At 42.9% G+C, this 6,000-nt stretch overlaps 1 protein-coding gene across 2 annotated transcripts in view; it reads left to right on the top strand.

Moving 5' to 3' along the window:
- Positions 1-273: 273 nt before the first annotated feature.
- S1PR4 (sphingosine-1-phosphate receptor 4) overlaps positions 274-6,000 on the top strand; it is a 49,316-nt gene continuing 43,589 nt past the window's right edge. The window contains exons 1-2 of one of the 2 annotated variants that reach the window (XM_073651466.1): positions 274-384; positions 2,275-2,418. The gene's annotated coding sequence lies outside the window, so the exon portion shown is untranslated. The remainder of the gene's footprint in view (positions 385-2,274; positions 2,419-6,000) is intronic. The other variant, XM_073651472.1, reaches the window with a different exon arrangement.

The following is a 6,000-nucleotide window of genomic DNA, read 5'->3' as shown; positions in this document are numbered from 1 at the left end:
ATATTCAAAACATATACTATTGTTCTCAGTTTCTAACATTATAAAATCTATCCCAAATGTATTTTGAAATACATTACTTCTTTATAATAAACAACAAATATTTCCCCCAAAATATCTACATTTTATATATATAAAAACAGTTATAGTAAAAAAAATGTTTATCTTAATAAAATGACACATTTTAATATACAAAGTAAAACATTAGTATTGACAGTTTTTGCAGTTACCAGTACCCCTGCCTCTCCCCTGGGTGGGGTCCATCCTGAAACCTGTGGTAGAGGTTACATTATTTCCTGCCAGAACTACTAGATGTCAATTAGCTGTCACTTCTTCAGAGATCAGAGATCACCTGCATGCATGCACAAAGTGACCATCAGATGCCAGGTGAGCAGGGATTCTATGGATTGTTATGAGAAAGATCATGCAGCTAATACTTTTTATGGCTAACCACTAAATATACAATGAGATGGGGCAGAATAGAAAAAAATATAAAGGAAAGGATAATATACCTATAAGATCAGCTGGATGTGAAGTTATTAATCAGGTAGATTGCATGGATGGATGGATGATAAATAGATATGATAGATTGATATAATAGATAGATAGATTGATATGATAGATAGATAGATAGATAGATAGATAGATAGATAGATAGATAGATAGATAGATAGATGCTAGGTAAACATAAGTAATTGTACTTTATATGAAGAAAGAGTGAAGACAATGTGTATGTATTATAATATAAACTGGTGCAAGTTTGTGCGTCCTAAGAGTTTAGTCTATAGTTGATAAAACAAGACATACATAAAGTAAGGAAGATATACAAAGAAATATTTTCCCCTGTGATGATTGTTTCTATATTTTATGTTTTCAGAAAATGGTAAATATTGGACAATGGACATAGCTGCTCATATGTTTAAATTGAATGTTTTTTTTCTTGGGGAAGTTTTTCTCCCTATTACAGTGTTCTTGCTTGGTCTCTTAAAGTGTCTAGACCAGTATATCTCAACTCTTGTCCTCAAGTATCCCATCATTTTAGGATAGTATAGAGAGTTCCTTTAACAAGAGAACACTGTTGGCAATTTCTAAGGACTTAAGGATATTTACATCACCTGTGTAAGGCTACGTTCCCACAATGAGCTTTTGGTGCATTTTTGATGTTGCACCATTTCTGCACCTAATATTTAAATTAGGTTACTTGCTTTTTTCATTGCAGTTTTGCGTGCATTTTATTTATCATGCGTTTTATTGCGTTTTTGACGCTGCGGTTTTTGTCTCTGTTTAGTATGTCATGCTTTAAATGCAGCTGCTTTGTTTTTGATACTTGTTTTTTTGCTTGGCCTAAACTTTATTGCTATACTTAGGTGCGGCTTACACGCATTTTTGATGCGTTTCTGCAGCGGAAATGCAGTAAAAACGCGTGGGCGTTTTTTTGCTGTGAATTTTCCGCATCTAATGCAGGTCTATGGGAAAATTCTGCCCAGAAAACTCAGCAAGAGAAATTGACATGCTGCGGATGTAAAAAACACACACCACAGGTGAGTTTAGGGAACTTTAAAAAGAAGCACAGTGGGCAGGAGATTTCTATAAATCTCATCCACTTTGCTGGATCTGTAAGATGCTGCGTTTTTGATACAGCAAAAATACGCAGTGCCAAAAACGCACAAAAAGCTCATTGCGGGAATATGGCCTTACAGTAATGCCTCGCTCACGCATGCATATCACACGGCCGAGTGTTATCTGATGTTTTTATAGCATGTTATACTATGGAGCAGCTCACATCTGCGATTATTTTCTCATGCTGATTCGGAATGAGAGAACAATACCAGCATGCTGTGATTAGCATTAACACCCATACAAGTGTATGGTTGCGTGGGAAACGTCAGACTGCACTCGGATGTCATCTGAGTGTAGTCCGATATACGCCGAGACAGGCAATGGAGGAGATGGAGAAATTACTCTTTCGGTCTCCTCCGCAGCTGTGCTGCGATTCTCTCATGTGAGAGGATCGGAGCACAGAGCACGGACACTCGGCTCACGCTCACAGCAGACTTTGAGCCGCGTGTCATTAGCATCTCACATCCATTATGAGTACCGGAGTTAAGAAACATATATTAATTAAATACATTTCTGAACAGCATACATGTTGCTTGAGCTGGTATATAGGGGTCTATAGTGGGGGGTCTATATCAAATGGGGCACAGCCCTTTTACGGTTATTTTGTATATCCCTTGTGCTCACTCATTGCATCCACACTGCGTTTTTTTCCCACAGTTGCACTAAAAATCCCTGAACCCTGATCGTGAATACAGAGGAACCTCAGCAGATGAACTTGCTGTTACTGAAAATAAATCTCTACACAAAGACCAACAGTGGTAGATATCAGTCCTGCAGACCATACAAGTAATAACAGTACAGGTATATATAGTAACTTACAGTTGACGTTCTTTTTGGTGGAGTAGTGAATTTTCCCGTCTTTTCCATCTGGCCCAGACCGTTACGACAACTTCTTCCAGCCACGACTCATCTGCACAGATTACAATGAAAACATACTTGACTTCTCACATTACCAGCCCCATCCCCATCTATTCCCAACCTGCACAAACTCCTCATCCTGCTGACACCCCAATACTCTGCCTCTGCTGCCGTATATGTCCCTATTACTGCACATGCTGTGTGGTACAAAAGCAGGGAACCTCTTACTGCCCCACATAATAATACCCACCACTGTGTCCCTTAAATGTAATAATGCCTCATTTGTGCCCTCTAGATTGTAAAATTGCTCACTTGAAAAGATTAATGCCCTGTGCAAATACCCTAGAAAAGTGTCCACATTTTGCCCCTTTGATGGTTGCAATACTCTGAGTGCCCCTATAACAATAATTCTTCTTAAGTGACCATTAGACATTTAATAATGTCCACTTGGTCCCCAATATATAGCTCCCCTATACACAATATAATGCCCCACAGCTTCCCTATACACAGTATGGTGGGCCCACAGCTCCCATATACACAGAATCACCATCAGTACATGAATGCAGCACCAGAACTACTATTGGTATATTAATGCAGTGCCAGAACCACCCTCAGTAGATTAATATAGCAATACAGCCACACTTTTCCTCCTCTACATATTGCCCACAAGGTACTATGCCTTCACATTAACATCCCTCATATACAATAAAAGTCCCTATAACCTTTGGTTCTATAAGCCGCTTACCTTTCCCACTTTGGCAGCAGGGTGACAGCTACAGTAGGGAACCAGTGGCAGATATGTGACCGCCTCAGCTGGGTGACGACCTCTGGTCAGTTATGGATTGGTACATTTGTACATGATTAGGACCACGGTCAGTACATAAATCCATTACTAGATCCACTGTCAGTACATGAATCCAACTTCTCCATACTGTTCCCCCACTTCTCCATATTGCCCCCAAAGCTCTCACCTCTCCATACTATCCGCCCATGGTCCCATCTCTAAATATTATGTCCCCACTTCCTTATATTGTTCCCAAAGCTCTCACCTCTCCATACTGTCCCGTCATGCTCCCATTTCTAGACTGTTCCCCATCTTCTCCATATTCTCTCCCACACTCTCACCTCTCCATACTGTCCCCCCACACACCCATCTTTACATACTGTTCCCCACTTCTCCATACAATCCCCTCACACTCCCACTTCTCCATATGGTCCTCATACACTCCCAGTTCTCCATCCCGTACCCCAATTTCTCCATATTGTCCCTATGCTCCCACTTCTCTATACTGTACACCCACTTCTCCATACAATCTCCCCCACACTCCCACTTCTCCATATGGTACTTAGACGCTCCAAATTCTCCATCCTGTTCCCCCATATTGTCCCCTATGCTCCCACCTCTCCATACTGTTTCCCCCTAACCCCCCCCCACCGCTTCTTCACACTGAACACTCATTTCTCCATACGGCCCCCCAACCTCTCCATAATGTCTCCCACTACTCCAAATGGTCCCCCCACTCCTCCATATTATCCCCCATGCTCACTCCTCTCCATACTGTCCCAAAACCTCTCCATATGGCCCACCCCCACACTGCTCCCTCACCCCCAACACAATTTTCCCCACCCCCATAATATGACAAGCACCGGTGTGTCCTTCCTTTGCCACTCTGTGGTTCACTGATCACAGCAGATCTTGGTGATAGTAGCAAATATTCAAATGAGCAGCAATGTGCAACCTCATCACTCCACTGCACATCGGGGCGGGGAGCTAACGAGCACTCCCCTCCTCACAGCACTGCGGAGTTCCTCAGATGTATTCACGTCAAAAGAATGTGAATACATCTGAGCCCAGGGAGTAGGGAGCCGGCGGAGAGTCGCACGTTGCGCAGCCCTAGCTTAATATATAGGAGCGCTGTGCACTCTGATATAGTTAAGGGTAGCGTAGCTCCAGGTGGGACCAATGGAAACAACAATTACACTGATCGGTTGCATTGCAGCACCAGTTCTATAACCTGGGGAAGAGCTGAGCTGAAGCATTCCTGTCATTACCCAAGGAGAACAGGCTGCAACATAGTAGTTTTAATAACAGCAACGCTGTTCTCTCAGATTATCCAACCTGTGGAAGAATGGAGCGCTGACCTTACAGCTGACTGGAGCATACTAGTTAAGGGAGAACGCTGCTTGAGTCTGCTAATAGCTCACCGCAATCTCGGGTTGGAAAACAGTGGATAACGGAAGAAGAGTGCTGCTTTGGTAATTGGCAAGGTGAGCTGCAGAGTACCTGGGCCATCCAGTCCAAGAGTCGAACACTAGCCCAGGCGGTAATCAGGCAGCCAGTGGAACAAAAGACAAGAGGCAGGAATGAGTAGACTACTACCTAGGAGGAGGGGGCAGAGGCCGGGCAGAGAAGAGTGATGTCACCCGATGTGCTAGAGTTGTCGTGAGCCGCATGTCAGGGACCCATGAGTCACATGTGGCTCGTGACTTACAGGTTGTAGATCTTTGCTTTAAAGAGACTCAATACCATGGTGTTTAGATAATATTGCAGCTAATGTTTAGACAATAGAGATGATATAATATGTGTACAAAAATGAATCAAGTGGTGTTAGTTTATTTTAAGAGAACTGTATAGAGCACCTTTTTTTACATAAAGAAGGACTCATGCACGACAGCTTGTCACTGTCCTTCATACCAAACTATTTAAACATTTCAGCCCCAATTCTTCAACATGATTACACCAGAATTCTAATGTAAATTGCTTTAAAAAGTTGCAAAATTTTTACTCAATGCGTAGGTGTGCAAACAATTTAGAAACTTTTAGCCACTTTGGCAGGGTAGGATGTGAGGGAAGTGACACTACAGCTCATCTAATTCATGATTAGCTGTGGCATACCTTACTCCAGTCACTGGCTAGAATAAGATTTGTGGTTAATCACAAGGAGGCACACCTCACTTTTCAGACGTGCCTGATTCATTAAGACGGCATGCGCCTCTTAAAGGGGTTGTCCGGCTTTAGGTTACAAGTCTGCAGTCACTCTATGTGACTTGCAGACTTGTGAATCTGTGCGCTGTGAGGATTCTCCTGTGTCGGCGGCGGGCGTGTGACTGCAAGTATGTGATTTGCGTTCACAAGGTCAAGTGCCGACTAGATGGGCGCCACCATGCTCAATGCAAGTATATAGAGTAAGGCTGGACACACTCTAGTCGGAACTTAATGAACACAAATCGCATACTTGCGGTCACATCAGGGGCGTACATAGGAATCACGAGGCCCCATAGCAGAAGTTCTAATTGCCCCCCCCCCCACAAAAAAAAAATGTAAATAATTGTCGTGGTCACACAAGAGCAGATCTCACAACTTTCCATCCGTTACATAGTAATTTCCCCCCTTCAGTAGTCCTAGATCCCTCTTTCATTGCCCCATAAAGTGTCATGCCAACAAAAGTGTCCCCCAAACACAGTATGATACCCCCATGATACTCCACATGTGCAGTATAATGTCCCTACCCCACCTCAACTCCC

The sequence above is a fragment of the Phyllobates terribilis genome, unplaced genomic scaffold (assembly GCF_046119375.1).
Source record: "Phyllobates terribilis strain yellow unplaced genomic scaffold, ASM4611937v1 Scaffold_1__5_contigs__length_1240528914, whole genome shotgun sequence".
Taxonomy (NCBI): Eukaryota; Metazoa; Chordata; class Amphibia; order Anura; family Dendrobatidae; genus Phyllobates; species Phyllobates terribilis.
The sequence above is the reverse complement of the archived record's forward strand: the minus strand, read 5'-3'. Positions and strand labels throughout refer to the sequence as shown.